This window comes from Tenrec ecaudatus, chromosome 14, assembly GCF_050624435.1.
Source record: "Tenrec ecaudatus isolate mTenEca1 chromosome 14, mTenEca1.hap1, whole genome shotgun sequence".
Classification (NCBI taxonomy): domain Eukaryota; kingdom Metazoa; phylum Chordata; class Mammalia; order Afrosoricida; family Tenrecidae; genus Tenrec; species Tenrec ecaudatus.
Genome location: NC_134543.1, coordinates 21,351,719 through 21,369,045, shown reverse-complemented (window position 1 = coordinate 21,369,045; position 17,327 = coordinate 21,351,719). Strand labels below are relative to the sequence as shown.

At 38.3% G+C, this 17,327-nt stretch overlaps 1 non-coding gene across 1 annotated transcript; it reads right to left on the bottom strand.

Annotated features, from left to right (window-relative positions):
• Nucleotides 1-16,547: 16,547 nt before the first annotated feature.
• Nucleotides 16,548-16,653, bottom strand: LOC142427023 (U6 spliceosomal RNA). The gene has a single exon (XR_012779866.1). It is a non-coding gene; the product is annotated as a U6 spliceosomal RNA (small nuclear RNA).
• Between the last annotated feature and the right edge of the window lie 674 nt (nt 16,654-17,327).

Genomic DNA, 17,327 nt, shown 5'->3' with positions numbered 1-17,327 from the left:
GCTCAGCACCGAGAAACCTTATCCATCCTTAAGGGTCCTTTAACTTCGCTTTCTACAGCTTCTTTGTTGGTACTAAAGGTATTCTGCACACAGTGTCATGTACAAAGTAGGCACTCAGGGGAAAGTGCCATGTCTAAGATTTAGGAGGAACATGTAGCGTAGGAAATTGACAACTCCAAACCATTAATTTGTTCCAGATTATATAAATTAGCCTCTAACTTTAAATTTCAATCTCCTGACTTCAAATCTAGTATTTTGTTCCCTAGGTAGCAAATGAATTGAATAATGGAGAAGTAACATCATGAAAATTTAAAATAATCAATATCCCTAGGGAAGTGACCTACTTTAACACTTTTGATTCCAATAAAGAATCGTGGTCATTTGTTCGAATACAGAGTAAACCTGTAAAAAATATAGGTTCTGGGATTGCATCATCTGACCTCCTCTGCTTTCTTAAGGGGAAAAACACACAAACAAACTCGCTATCATTGTGATAGTTGTTTTTTTGTTTTGTTTTGTTTTGTCAATGAGTCTCCCATAGGAACATGTGGGTGGAGTTTAATCAGATTGCAGCTTGACTGGAGATAGATGGCTCTCCAAGGCTAGCTACTTTGTATCTTTCTCCCTGGTGATCAGAGAAGCACATTGCAGCCTGAGCTAATCCTTTGCCTCAACAGTGTGCTGCACTACCTGTGGGTCAAGCCAACCCACAGATCTTCTCGACTTGCTGTCCTAGATCTTGAGGCTTCATCAGAACCTACTTCTGCATGTTGCTGGGGGATCATTTTGTCATGTATGCCTCACTAGAATTTGTGGCTCCATTGGGACCTGTTTCACTACACTCCAGCACGACTGGCCTCTGTTGTACCTCAGTGTATCATCTTCCTGCTATTGCTGCTCCACCCTGCCTTGTCTGCTGCCCGTTGGTCAACTCTGCTTTCCTTGCCTGAGAGTATATTCTGATGTCTGCTTCCTTGACTGAATTAGCTAGTTTATTGTGCCAATCTGGTCAATAAACTCATGTGGGGTTAATTGGAGTGCAGAGAGAGAAATGGCTCAGTGAGCCTCACCTTTCAAGTTCTCAGGTCTCTTGCTTTTTGATGGTTGGACCAGGGTGCAGCTGGCTTAGCCAATTCCCTGCTTCAACTGACAAGGCTCACTTCCTGAAAGATATCCCTGAGGAGAAGCCACACGGACCTAACCCCCATGCAGCCCTGGGTGATGGAGCAGCCGTATGGAGACCCCTGCCAACGTGGAGATGCTTACACATTCACTGATTCGCTTTCCTCTGGCAGTAAGCATCATAGTGTGTATTTTGTGAGATGGAGGAGGACTTTGTGGATTGGTGTTGGACATATGGGTTAAAATTGGACTTGGCTTGGGCAGCACTGGGTTGGGAGATTTTCTTGATATGCACTTAACCTTTGTAGAAAACTCTGTTATACATGAGTTTCTGGGGATTTGTTTCTTCAAAGTACCCACACTAACATAGGGTAGATTCTGCTGTCTGCTTCCTTGATGTTCGACCAGCAGCCAGCGTGAGTTGAAGGACCTTCGGTATATTAACTTCTCCAAGAAAGTGAGTTGAACTAAGCCTTCTGTACTGCTGTGTGGACTAATTAGCTGTTGTATTCCTTCTCGCTATATGAATTTATCCGTATGTACGTAAGTGTTCTGGTTTTGTTTCTCGAGAGAACCCTTCCTAACAAAGCCATCAAGTCAGTTTTTTTATTCATAGTGACCCCACAGCACTCAGTGTCATGTTAGGACACTTCCTGGCATATAACTATACTTTCTATCAAGAAAGAGTGAGATACTTAAAACATATACACTGTTAACAAATTATTTCCCTAAGTAGCCAGTTTTTCTTAGCTCCCTACGCTGAGACCATAGGAGAGAACCCGGAAGTCAGAGCAGTTAATGGCAGTTACTGATATTAACCAAATGACTCACCTCTTTCAAGTTTTAATTTAAATTATCTGTTTCTGCAAAACAAGTGAACTCCTCGGGGGTAGGAGAATTTCTTCTATCATAAGAACATATTAAAATTCCTTCACTTCACAGGAGTTAGGTTTAAATTAACAGAAGCAGAATATTCTAGGGAGTGACCGATGTTGCTTTATAGAGATAGAAGGGTAGGGCTTTGTGGAGGAACACTAAAATTACATTTGTGTTCAAATTGTGTTCTCCCTTTACTCTGTACAGTGTGTGTCCCAACAAAATTCCCAAGTAAAGTTGCACTTCTGAGTGGCGTTAATGATGATACAGCAGGCTATGCTAAGAAGTGAGAAGTGAAACTACATCATACTGCCTCTCCATCCTTATCCACACACTCCTACGCCATCCCCTGCTGTGGTTTGAAGTGGCAGGGGAGAGAGATACAAAGAAGTCTAGGTTATTTGAGCCTATTAACCAGAAAAATCCAGAGCAGAATTATTTGGATTTGTTTGGTGGGGTGGAAATGAGAAAAACATTCCATTAAGAGCAATTCGGTTGAGTCCTTCTCTTATTACAACTGGCATGGTTCATAAAATCAACTTTAATTTAATTTAACAAATATTTATTGAATTTCTACTATATGCAACAGACTGGTGAGCATTAAGTCCATTTATTAAATTTAATTTCGCACTAATGGAATGATTTGTCCTACCAAAAGAGGTTATTTTAAATAATACAAGAAATGATGAATATAGATTTCCTTCCACAATGTTTTCAGTCTCCCACCAGGCATTCTTAGTGCATACATCTTAGAGTCTTAAATTTCTCCTCGGTTCTTTGGTAATTTGATTTTTCTTTGGGATATAGAGAGATCTTTGAATGGTGAGGGCTGACTAAATGTAATGTATGCACAATATATTCATAGGTATTTCAATGTGTATGTAATACATTAGATACTTACATAGTCAATTTTAATGTGTTATGCATTAATTACTTTGTAAATTAAAGAGAATAATTTATGATGGTATTGACAATCATAAATAACTAATTTGTCCCAGAAATTTACATTGAGATTTCTACTTTTATTAGTCTACTTAACTAGTATTTATTAGTTCCCCAATAATAAAATTTATGAATTAAGCACTGTTTGGATAGAGAGTAATCCAATCATTTTCTAAAATCCAGAAGAACATTTGAAATTATTTGATAGTTAACATGAAAAGTATTTAATTCTCAATTCTAGGCCATCCATAATCTCTTGTGTAGCAGAGCAAGACTAATTGAGCACACCTAAGAATTTAGCGGCTTTGTAATCTCATAAATGATTTTCCCCTTTTCCTTTTAACTTTAAATTTAAGAAAAACCTGAAGAGTCATTTTCAGAAAGAGTCTATCTTTATGATGACAGAAGGCAAATAAGATCCAGAAGTTACATTTGCTCCATATTTTGAAAGGCAAATGCCATCTAAGGCATTCCGAATTAGTTCAATGATAGCTTCTGAATAGATGTAGTCATCAGAAAAAAAGACTTGCCTGGGGGTGCTTGGATTTCTGACTTAGTCCTAGCTCTTACTGCTTCCTCTGCTGCCTCAAGTAGGTTGGATCTATGGAACTGGGTTCCCTCTCTGAAAAGGGAAAAACAAGCTTGAGGAATTATGTTCTGCACTAACCCTTCGTGAGAAAATCTTGTCATTATTTTAATCCTTTTAAATAAGATATTTTATTCATCCATTGTAACGCTAAAACAAATAGTCAAAACTGTAAAAAACACGAAAAATATGTATTTGACATCAACTACCGGCCACATACTTAGCCATAAGCATTCTTAATATTGTGATAAAATTCTTTCATTTTTTTTCTCAATTGTAAAAACATCTGAGAATCTGGCAAAATCTTATGGAATTAAAACAATGTCTGTGGATCTTAATCTTTTTATTTTATTCAGTCATTTAATAATTCAGTGGAATAGTCCTTGAAAACACAAGGACTGAAAAAGTACATGGGAAGATTATAGTATCTTCTAATTCTATTCTCTGGGGTATTTTTGAAGCCCCCTCATATGCTTCTTATCTATTGCCACGGTATCGAGTCTGACTCATCGAAACGTTCAGACTGAGTAACTAGCTCCATAGGGTTTCTGAGATGGAAATCTTATCAAAACATCATCCTTCTCTTTCTCCAGAGGAGCAACCAGTGAGTTTGTACTCCGTCCGGTCCTTGCAGTTCGCAGCCCATTGCTTACTTCACTGCCACAAACAGTTCTTGAGATGTTTCCTTAGTGCCTGAAGAGTATTCCAATACATGCCCGTGTCATAACACATGCACAAAAGGATTGCAACCTACACTCTAACACAGCAGTTCTTGCCTGGGGGTCGCGACCCCTTTGGGGGTCAAACAACCCTTCCCCATGGGTCGCCTAGACCATACTTCCCATGGTCTTAGGAACTGAGACCCTGCTCCTCCATCCTCTCCTGGGGGATCCGCCCACATGCAGATACGCCCTCACAGGGGGTCACCACCCCAAGAGGAACTGTATGAAATGGTCAAGGGTCAAGGCATTAGGAAGGTTGAGAACCACTGCAAAGACTTTTTGAACACTAACTAACAGTGCAAAAGTAGACAAGGACAATTAATCTACCCTCAAGTACTCTTAACTGCTTTAAATATTTTCATCATGAATTAGAAAAAAAAGAATGGAGTTCTAAAAACTTTGCTTTTATTATACAAGCTTTTTTTAGCAAACACTAATTAATTTAAATCCTTCCATTTTAGTTTACTGCTGTCATCTGCTTAAAACTGGTTCTCAACCTGTGGGTCGTGACTCCTTTGGGGGTCAAATGACCCTTTCACAGGAGTCGCCTAAGACCATTGGAAAACACATAAATATTTCACGATATATAATTATGTATTGTTTTGTGATTAATCACTATGTTTTAATTATGCTTAATTATGTTCAATTTATAACAAAAATAAATCCTGCATATCAGATATTCATAACAGTAGCAAAGTTACAGTTATGAAGTAGCGACGAAAATAATTTTATGATTGGGGTCACCACAACATGAGGAACTGTATTAAAGAGTCGCGGCTGTAGGAAGGTTGAGAACCACTGGTTGAAACACTTGACTGTTCTATAGGATTAGTGCATTGTTCTACTAATAACCGACATTATAGATTATAATTGTGGTCTCTAATACAGGCACTGCTTTGATTTCTGGAGGCGCATTAGCTCACATTATACATGACTCTAAATTTCTGACATATATACAGATCCAGTGACTCACGAGCCGTTTGCTTTTTTAAATGTGTATTATCTGCATGGTGTCACCGGGCATCCAAGTGTGTGAGTGGGGTACTCACGCTGCTGCTAATCACAAAGCCTTCCTTTGAAACTTCCAGCCACCCACATAGGGAACAACAAGACGTTCTGCACCAGAAACCCCAAGGGGCAGCCCTACTCTGCCCTAGGGAGTCTGTGAGTTAGATTTGAATTGACAGAAGCGAGTTTGATATTTTGGGTCACTCTTAACCATTCTCACCATGAAATGTAATCTTTCTTCTGATTTTATTCACCTCCCATCCATTTCCTGTGGTTTCTAGGAAGTGCAACCCCCACTGAGAGCCCTGGTGGCACAGTTTCTAAGGCACTGGGCTGCTCACAGCAAGATCACGTCTTGGAACCAGTTGTCTGTTCCTCTGGAGAATGAGGAGTCTTCGATATGCTTGGAGATTTACAGCCTCGGAAACACACAGGGGCAGTCCTACGTGTTGGAACTGACTGGATGGCAGTGGGGTTTTGAGTAACCAACAGCTCCCATCCTGTGACCACGCTGCTTAATTCAGGCGTTGGGATGGAACCCAGTTGGGGAGAGGGACACGCTCGATATTTGCAAAGAGTCATGGGAAGGAGTTTTCTCTCCACTTCTCCTTTCTTCTTCTCCCCAACGACCTTAGGGAATGCCTTTTTGCGTGAATATGATTAAAGATTGGAAGGGTAAGGATTTATGATCTACTGTGTGGCATCAAGATAGAAAAGAGTTTAACAAAAAGAGGGAGAGACAGGAAAAGGAGACTATAAGGAATGATTTTTATCATTTGATCTGCTGCATTAAGCTCTGCCTATGGGCTTTTCATTGAGAGTGAATGACTACCTTTGATCTTTATGCCAGTTTGAATTAGTTGTTTACTTGCAAATGTAATATGTCAAATGACACCAATCTAAGAGTCACATTATTTCAAATCATAAGACTGGTGTTTCAAGAAATTACCTGCTGGAGAGAATTAACTTATCAAGTATTGGATTCAAGGACATACAGTCTTGTCTTCAGAGTATGATATCAAAGTTTTACCTGCTTGACCACAAAACTAATTGCTTGATTAGATTATACTTGGAGTTTTAGAAAAATCAGCAAGTAAATGGAAAAGTATTGATAAGTGTTCAAAGAGATGATCAATTTGTAAATACTTCCACAAATGTTTATGAGGCAATTCTTTATTGTATGCAAATGCTTCGATGACTTCTGTGACCATCGGGAGAAATAAAGGCCAAACCAGAAACCAAACTCACGGTCAGAGTCAATTCTGACACTTACCTACCACATAGGACAGGGGAGAGCAGCCCCTGTGTGTCTCTGAGACTGTAACTCGCTATGACAATGTAATGCCAGACTTTTGTCTGAAGGGCAGGAGTTGTCTAGAATGGCTGAGCTTATGATTAGCAACCCAGTGTCTAACCACCACACCGGTTCCGAGATAGACCTGTTTTCTCTCCTTTCTCTTTATGGGAGAGGGAAGGAGACTTGATGACCCCCAATACGCAACCTACCAAATTCTAGACCTGTGATTCTAGTCCTGCTAATGGGTCCTTGCAATTTCTATCAATGTCAGCTATAGATAGGCCAATATGAGCAAGTGTCCAGAAAATAAGTGTTCTCCCCAAGGGAACAGAGTATGACATGGATTCTTCATTTTTTTGTTTTGTTTTTGTTTTTCTTAAGAAGTTATATGTCATCCTTTATATAGGTAATAATAAGCTTTTGATTTTAAGGCAAAAGGGTCTTTCCTTCTAGACACGCTTTCTGAAACTGGGGCACTTATTTTTCTACACCAGGGTCAAATTCTGAGCAGGATTGTGGAGAAGCCTAATAGGGTGGAGATGTATTTTTCTGGCTGGCTTGATTTGTTTTCATTGAGGACTCAGCTAAAGGAAAGCCATCGATTAGTGGCTGCTGGTTTTGAGTGTTAGCAAGGGAGATGAACGGGTAGCCTAGGCTACAACAATGACAATTTTAACTCAGGCAGTGCTCATGTTTCCTTCCAAGCCCCATCAGTGCTGTTCTGGGATGATTGGTATTGGTCTTGGGTTCCAGTCCTGCCTGAGGCTTGTAAGCAATTCTCAAAATCTGACATCCGTGTTCTTGTTATAATAGATTGAATCTTACATTTAGTGTTATTTTCTTCAGTCCCTTTTTTAAGTTTTAATTTATGGCTTCATCTGTTTTTCTTCTTTCTTTCCAGCTGTGCATATTCAGGGCAATTCTTCCTTCATCCTTTATCATGAAAGTGTTTAAACCTACATGAATTTTGGAAGCATCAACCAAGAACATCTATACAAACAATAACATTAACAAGAAATAACTACCTTCAAGCTATTCTAAATCATGGCAACCACATGGTGTCAGAATAGTAAATTTCCCTATAGGATTTCCTCCAAAGGGTAACGTTGCAGAATTAGAACACCTCTTTCCAAGTTCACAGCCATTCAGTCCAATCTCACTCAAATCAACCCAACATAGGTTTCCATAGCAATACAGCATTATCGGAATTGATCGCTTCCATCTTTCTCCTGTGGAGCAGCTCGAGGGATTGAACTGCCAACCTTGAGATTAATAGTCCAAAACTTATCCGACAAAAATCAACCCTGTTGCAACTTATCCTATTCTGATTTAATTATGGCGATCCTGCAAAGCATAACTGTGCTATAAGATTTTCTTACCTGTTTCTGTTTCAAAGTGATCCTATAGGATAGATTTAATCTGCCATATAGGGTTTCCAAGGCTGTCAGTCTTTAAGGAAAAAGACAGCCCCAACTTTCTCACATGGAACGGCTGTTGGGTTTGAACAGCTGACTTTTGGGTAGCAGTTGAAGCGCTGTGCCACAAGGGTGCTTAGTGTCTATATTGTTGCTGTCCTTGTTTCACGCCATCTCTTTGGTTCAGTCACAAGTGGACTTCATGTACAACAAAACACTATCAGGTCCTGCTTCATCTTCACAATTACGGTATGTTTAAAGCCATAGTTGCAGTTACCCATTTCCTCTTTAACACTCCCTTCTAATTTACCAAGCATGTTGTCCTTTTCCAGGGAATGGTCGTTCCTGATAAAGTGTCCAAATTATCTGAGATAACATCTCACCATTGTTTCGAAGGAGGTTTCTGGCCATATTTATTCAAAAAGAGGTTTGTTTTCTGGCGGCCCATGGTACTTTCAGTATTTGTCACTAGCACCATAATACAAATACATCGATTCTTTTTCAATCTCCTTTGCGTAATGTCATTCATTCCTACAATTTATAATTTTCAATAGTTCATATTGTCATATTTATCTACCTATTTTTCTACCCATTCATCCCTCAATCCGTGTGCATGTGTGTGTATTTCAAGTTGAGTTTCAGAATTCAGTACTCTGTAGTCCCAAACACTTCATCAATATTTATAGTTTGCGGATCTATTTTGATTTGTGTAAAATATATGCACAATGCAGTGTACTAATCTTAAGTGTACAATTGAGTTTTGACAAATGCGTGTACCTGTATAATCCAATTCCACCTAGAGACATAAAACATTACTATCACACCATAAAGTTACCTTGGACTCTTGCTCTGTCATTCTGGCTACTGTGTCCTTAGAGGAAACCAGAAGTCTGCCCTAGATTAGTTTGGTCTATTCTAGGATTTGTATAATGGTATTATACCATTGATACTCTTTTGTTTAAGGCATCATTTACTCGCATGCTATTTTTGAGGTGTATTGTTTGATTTTTAAATAGTTTATTTGAAAACGAAACTAGCAATTATCCTTACTTTCTAATGTTCCTACAAATCTAGATTTAAAAACACTTTTATTTTGCTGTCCCCTTATTGCTTTGACTCTCGGTCTCCTATCCCCTAAAAACATTGGACTATTCCTCCTATTTGGACCATTCGTGCTTCCTTATTGACTAGTTGATGTCAACTCTGACTCATGACGACTCCACAGAGGTTTCATTGCTGATATTTTGTAAGCAGAACACTAACACATCCTTTTCTGGGAGCACTCAAAATTCATGTTTACTGTTTGCATTGCCCAGAGATTCTTCTAGCACCCCAGGCATTCATGCCCTAGCATCTACCTCACTGCAGTTACTAAGACCGCGCATGCACGCTTGATTTCGCGTGAAGAGCACTGATGCTATTTTATTCTTCTCATTGATGTTGCCTTTTATTTTTGATACATTTCATTTGTTCTCCCATTTTGTAACCTGAAAATATATTCTAGATTAGTTGAGTTCACTATATGCACTGCATTCAGTCTGTTTCTCATTGCGTTATGCCCATCAGTTAGCTCCCTGTGCCAGCGCCAACCCCCTGAGGTTAGTATTTTGACTGTTCAAGTGAAGAGAGCATCTAATCTAAACAGTCAACTCTCATCACACTTTGTTCTTTTATTTTGACAAGTGTGCTTTCATTTTTATTTATAAAAATGCCTCCCAGTAACCCAGTAAATGTGCTGCAATATATCGTGTGAAAGTAACAACATCTGAGTAATAGGAGCCAACGCAATTTCCTGAAAATAATCGGGTGCACATATTGGTCAGGAAGATAAATGTGGTTTGCATAGATATGCAAAATAACATTGCATATTTAAATTAGCGATGCAAATGCCCCTCTACTGTATGCCTTAGAGAAATAAAGAAAATAATTAAAAATTGAAGTAAATGTTAGGAGAAAATAAACAAAAGACTAATGCAGAAATTAGAAATGGGTAAAAAATCAGAGCCAGAGCCCAGTGAAGGTCTCACTGCCAAGGTGACACTGAGGTTAATGCATGAAAGATGAGAACCTGCCGTATGCAAAGTGTACAGGTGTGTAGAGTGCATTAAAAAGAAGAAACACCATGTACAGAGGCACTGTTTCCGGAAAGAATTTGGCGGAGTAAAGACGTTGTTCATTGAATTAATAAAAGGAAAATCATACAAGATGAGGTTTTGAGATAAGTAAGGGCCAAACTATGCAAGACATTCCATACTATGCAATTTTCCATGCCATGCAATAAAGTTAGATGTTTCTAAGTGCTTTTGGAGGTGACTGAAAGGTTCTCAGCAATTACACAATCTGGATTAATTTAAAATGGTAACTTTGGCCATACCTTAAATAAATCATATGAATTGAGGTAGGGTGAGTCTACCATTTGGAGGCTACAGAAAAAGCTAGATTGGGCATTCTAATGCATAAAAACATGTCGCCATTCTTGAAATGGTGGTAGGTGTGCTATTCATAGGGATAGTATTTGAAAATTTGTGTAAGGAAAATTTAAATCTATCTTCTCCCTTGCTTACCACAGAGTAGTAATTTTCTCTTCTTTGAAATAATGAAATATTTATTCTTCTTTGAAAATAATAAGAGAGACTTTCAACCCAGGGCCAACAGACAAAGGAGAGGTAATTAGACTTAGAACAACATAAAAAAAAAGGTAAATATATACATACACAATGGTAAGAATCCCAAAATTCACCAACTAACATTCTCCAGAAAAGAAACTGAGAAAGTGATGTAACTAATTATTTTAATTAAAAAAAATAAATATATAGAGAAAGTTGGAGGGTGTCTAAGAGAGAATATAGCCAATCATATCCATTCATTCAGTCTGCCTAACTTTCTACTAGATTTTTGTGGGTAACTATTAAATAGGACAGATAAACAACTAACAGTGAAGTGAGGAGAGTTTCATATGCTATATTAAATAAAGAAAATTAAACAGGAAGAATGCTGGAAGCAGTAGAAATATAATAGTTTCTAAGAGACATAGGAGTAAATGATTTTCATTAAACACCAGTAGGTTGTTGTAGAAAAATCAGGCATTCAAAGTGAAAAACAGTACTGGCAAAATGCTATTATGATAACAAACTGAAAATTCTATGGATAAGTAGGAAGGTATGATAGTTGTATTTTGATTCAATTTGGCTGGGCCAAAATTCTCCGTGTTTGGTGGTCGAGTCCTCGTAATCCCTTATGATGACAGTAAACATCGTGTAATCAATTACATACTGGAATTTGGCAGGAGCAATCAAGCAGTTGTAATATTAGGGTGGAATGTGCTATTATTCAAGGAGCTTTACTCCAGTTATTGTCATTATTCGATGGAAAGTAAGTGTCTTTGAAGGTATGGCCTATTTCCTATATAAGTTATTGCTGTGGAAAAATGTACTGTATGTTTCTGGGTCTGAATTAGCCATCTGGTTCATTGATCTCTGGTTCTTTGGACCTGGATCAAGGGTCTGCCATATTACCTGCTTACCCTGGAAGCCCAACAGTGGCATATCATCTGACCTGCTGACCTTCCACTTATTGATGATCTAGTCAGAGACATGACCTGCTGCCCTTGGATCCATCCACTTCTTGCAGCTGGTGGTGTTTCTGTCGATCATGGGTTCATCAGCTCCTGAAGCTACATGATTTAAGAGAAGCCTCCAGACTTGAAACTAAACTGGATTTACCCACTTCTAAAACTGTGTTAGCAATTTCCCTGTTTATATATATATATATGTTTTCTATATGTATAATAGTCTTGCTTTTGCATAAAACCAAGTCTAACACAGAAGAGAAATAAAATCTATGAAAAGTTGTTGACAAGAAGATTGAAAACATGCAAATAGAGAGCTGTGATAACTGAGTCTCTGTTAAAAAAACCCAGCATCCAAAAAATAAGGCTTAGAAAGTTTTAAGAGAAAAGAAAAATGATATAAAATGTTTAAACTTTCCACAAACAAATATTCTGATGTTTTTAGGGGATGTTTTGATGTGATGACCAACTGTCTTAGTTGGTCTTTGACCTGACGGGATTCTTAGAAGGTGGGACCTAGAGTTTTAAAATAAGGATGATTTCATGCACATGGGAGTTAGTTACCCTACACATTGCATACAAACAAAATTATGCATCACCACACAATCTCAAGGGAAAAGTATGTCTTCACATAATTTCAGAGAAAAAGGTGCAAGTCTTACATACAAATTATTTAATATCAGAAAAGCATCACAATATGCACAAGTCACACTAGACATTAGATGTCACTGAAAAAATCCAATCTACCAACTAAGGAAAAGTTCTTTATCTAAAGACACTTTTGAAGACACAATACATGAAAATATTTCCCCTATATGAACTGTTTTCAGAAAGCTACTGAAAATATACTTTAAAAAGAAAAAAATGGTAATAAACATAGACCCAAAAGTGTACACCCAACTTATGAGAATGAGGGAAGACTTCCAGATGATGCAAAAAAAAGATATCCCAACATTTCCATGTGACAGGAGGAGCATGGGAATCTTTAGGAGGTTTATCTGCAAGAAAAAAATGTGCTTGCAGTTAACAAGAAAAAAATGTGCTTGCAGTTAAGAAGAAAAAAATTCACTTGTGACAAATGGAGTGAAGATTAAGGCTGTCCATTGTGAAGACTCTTCTTGTCTTTACAGTAAATTGTAATCCACATTGAAGCCTGTGATCTTTGATCTTCATTTACAAATTATTGTTGTTAGGTGCTCTAGACTGTGATCTTTGTGGAAGCTGGTTGCCATATCTTTCTCACCCAGCACTACAAAGTGGGTTTCTTTATTTTCATTATCCATTTTTCAAAGACTTATTTCTGCATTGGAGTGCATGTAGACTGCAGTGGATGAGTCCATTGCTGTCATATGTTACTCAAACAGAATACTCCCCCTCCCTCTCATGCCATCCCATTTATTAAAAGTACTCACTATTTGAAATGAAGCCTTTGTGAATGATTGTGCAAACAAATAAAATAAAAACAGATTTCCAACTCAATGGTTATAGGGAATCATCTTGATTTATAAACTATTGTTAAGCAAAGGGCTATTTAGTCTAGTAGCAAATATATTGAGATCATTGATAAGAAAAAGGTGGGAATGAAGAAACAAAGAAGCCTTCCAATAATTCATACATAAATATACTTTGAAGAAAATTCATTCAATTAATTCTCCTTGTTCCTTTTAGTTCAATTTATAGAAAATATTTTAATTGAGGTATATATATCTATGAGAATGATGAAAATAAATTCCCATTTCTTTCTGTAAATGGCCTTTGTGGATCAGGTTGCAAGTGTTAAACAAAAGTACAGTAGAATATTTTAATAATTTTAACCTCTACCTAATGAAAATCAAAAGAACTTTAATGTAATTCAAATGATTATTCTAAACTGGTATTCTTTTTTTCTTTAAACTAAGGCAGTTCACGTAATTTGACTTCCATTTCCTAAGTGAGAAAATAAAATTTAGTGAAAAAATTCCTTTGTGTTCTTAGCACTATTAGTCCACTTAAGTGAAGGACACTTTTTTAGGTAAGTTTTTATTGTTGAAATGAGAGCAGATCATTAAAAATCTTAGACATTTGTATTTACCAATATATTCAGATCTCCATCAGGTCGTTAAAAGAAATATCCTCCATAGGCAAATGCATAAACAAATGTGGTTAAGAAAACTGATTTTGCCCAACTATCAAAATATATACCGTATGGGGTCTTAAAGGCTTAAAGATAAACAAGTGGTCATCGAACTGAGAAGCAAATAAGCCCACATGGAAGAAGCACACCAGTCTGTGTGATCATGAGGTGTCGATAGGATCGGGTATCAAGCATCAAAGACCCAGAACAAAAAATCATATGAATGTGATTGAGGAAGAGTGTGGAGGAGAGACTCAAAGGCCATCTCTAGGCAATTGGACAACCCCAGGGTACAGTATAGCACTGATGAAACATATAACTTTCCTCTAGTTCTTAAATGCTTCCTCCCCCCAACTATCTTGACACCAATTCTACCTTACAAATCCGGCTAGACTCAAGCATGTACATGGGTATAGATAAGAGCTAGACTTACAGGGAATCCAGGACAGATAAATCCCTCAGGACCAATATTGAGCATAGTGATACCTGGATGGGAAGGGGAAGGTGGTGGGGGAAAAGGGAACCGGTCACAAAGATCTACATACAACCCCCTCCCAGGGGGACAGACAACAGAGAAGTGGGTGATGGGAGACATCAGTCACATTAAGACATGAAAAACGGTAATAATTTATAAATTATCAAGGGCTCATGAGGTAACGAGGGTGGGGGAGGGAAGGGGGAAAATGAGAAGCTGATACCAAGGGCTCAAATGGAAAGAAAATGCTTTGAAACTGATGATGGCAACAAAGGTACAAATATGCTTAACACAAGGGATGGATGGATGGATTGTGATAAGAGTTGTACGAGCCCCCAAGAAATTGATGTTTTAAAAGAAAGAAAAATTCCAATAGCTCGTATTTAATTTCTTTCATGGTATTTGACTTCAGTTCTGTCTGTAAAGGCAAAGTAGGCCATCTCTCGGGATATTTGCTGGTGCTTTAGAATTTTACACATAGAGGTATATATTTTGATTGCTGATTTATAAAGTTAACTTGCATTTCAAGAATGAAAGTAAATAATAAGAGGAGTAGCCTGTGTAGAGAACCAGCTAGAGGGGGAAAAAGCAGGCAATAAATTGATGAAGATATCTGGCTTCCCCCTAAGGCTCTCTTCCATGAGCTCATTTAGATGTTGGTCTCAAATTCTAAAGAGCAGATTTTTTTAATCCTTTTTTTTCCCCATTAAAGGGGAAGGGTTGTTGCCAGGAGAATTTCTCAAATATATCCTATGTTTCTGAGAAGTGATTTTTTTCTCCCCCTCTGGGATCCTATTCCATGAGAGAAGAAGCAGACCCGATGGGAATTAATAGCATGCTTTTTATGGGCTGAAGTTGATGAAAGAACACAATGCATTAACTAATTGAGAACAGAAAATTGGAGCCCAGGACCCCCATTAGAAATTCCTCCGACTTCCTAGATCTTTTCAAGATTTCAGAAATACTTTTCGTTGGCCCCCTCACTACTCTCCATCTGTTCTCTCTTGCTTACCAGCTTCCCACTTAGCCTGCAACAATGAACATGTCCATAAAACTCAGCAGATAATGTTTTCTTACACAGATGAAACAGAAAGAAAGTGAATGGCTTTCCAATTATGTAAACATTCAACACCTCACGTGACCAAGGATTTAGGATTAATTGCTTCCCATACCAGGGCAGAGTGGGAAAATGGAACAATGTGCAACATGGCTATGTTGCCCTGGAGCGGAAATGCTTGCCCTGCTGAAATGTGTACTGCCTTCGATCTGCCCTGAGTTGATTACCTGTTGTCCTTGACTGAGAGCAGGATTGTGAACACTAATGCAGAACTTTAAGAAATACTTTGCATGTTCGGTGCAGTTAGTCCCTATGGAGAACCTTTGAAATAGCTAGAATCCATTGGTTTTGCAAAAAATCAATGAAGACAGGAGGAATTTGGGGAATTGCCCAGGGTCATTCCACCGAAGAACCTGCATGGAACCGGCCATGAGCCTCTGGCACAGAAAAAGGCCCTTTTTAGATGCTGTGTGAGGAGATAGGTCCACTGTTCCTTTAAAGGCTACTATTTTCTTTTTAAAAAATTTTTCTTCTTAATCATTTTATTGGGGGTTCATACAGCTCTTTTTAAAAAATCATTTTATTGGGGCTCATACAACTCATCATAATCCATACATAAAGCACATTTTTACACTCATTGCCCTCATCATTCTCAAAACATTTGCTGTCCGCTTAAGCCCCTAGCATCAACTTTTCATTTTTTTCCTTCTCCCTCCCCACTTCCCCTCCCTCATGAACCCTTGATAATTTATAAATTTTTATTTTGTCATATCTTACACTATCTGATGTCTCCCTTCACCCATTTTTCTGTTGTCTATCCCCCAGGGAGGAGGTTATATGTAGATCCCTGTAATGGGTTCCTCCTTTCCATCCCACCCTCCCTCCACCCTCCCAGTATCGCCCCTCACACCACTGGTCCTGAAGGGATCATCTGTCCTGGATTCTCTGTTTCTGGTTCCTATCTGCACCAGTGTACATCCTCTGATCTAGATGGATTTGTGAGGTAGAATTGGGATCATGATAGTTGGGGGGAGGAAGCATTTAAGAACTAGAGGAAAGTTGTATGTTTCATCATTGCTACACTGCATCGTCTCCTGACTGGCTTGTCTCCTTCACTGCGACCCTTCCATAAGGGGGAAATGTCCCGATGTAAAGGCTACTTTCTAAAGACAACGGGTGCATGTGCTTATCTCTAGCAGGGACTGTAGATGGTGTGCATGTTATAAACCCAGATATCTTTATCAGTTTTTCTATGTCATTTAAAAACATCGTATTGATTTCTAGACACCTCATCCCAAAAAAGATTTCTTAGGGGACTGAACAGGAGTGGAATGTGCTTGCTATGTAGGAAGTTTCCCATGCAAGTATTTTTTTTTAATGTGGAATTAATTTGGGTGTCATCCTTGCTCAGGGGCCATGCTAATCTTCTCTGTATCATTCCAATTTTTTTTGTATATGCTGCCAAAAAGAGCCCACCATGCAAATTTTCAATCCAAACCCACAGCCTTTGACTTGAATAAACTTCCTAGGACCCTCTCCAGCGCTTCTGAGGCTGAAAAGCTTTCCCAGAGCCAAAAACTTAATCTTTTCAGTTCATATTCCAACCTGCAACTACCAACTTGGTAGTGCCAACAGAGCTCCTTCATGTGGGAAAGCATAGTATCTAACTAGTATTTCAAGTGTTTATGTGGAAGAGCACAAGAGAAGACCTTTGGAAAATCCTTAAGGTTAAAGGAAAGCAATGTCAGAGATGGAACTGATACTATCCAGAGCTCTTCTTGGAGTCCAAGAATAGGAAGCATTTACGCATGGGATTTAAGGAATCTTTTTGGACTGATAAACAATAAGGTCAGTAGTTTGAATCCACCAACAGTCCTCTGGATATAATTGAGGTGTTCTACTCAAGTAAAGGTTTAGAGCATTGGAAACCCAAAATGACAGCTCTATCCTGACCTACTAGGTCACTATGAGTCAGAATTGACTAATGGCATTGAGACACGTGGGGCTCGCCTCCTCTAAGTTTCAGTTTCTTCATTTAGTAAAATCTCCCCTAAACATATTCATGGTAACACCTTATTCTACACATACTAACTTACCCCTTAAAACCTAGTTTACTTGCTTTCTTATTCTATATTAAAAAAAATGT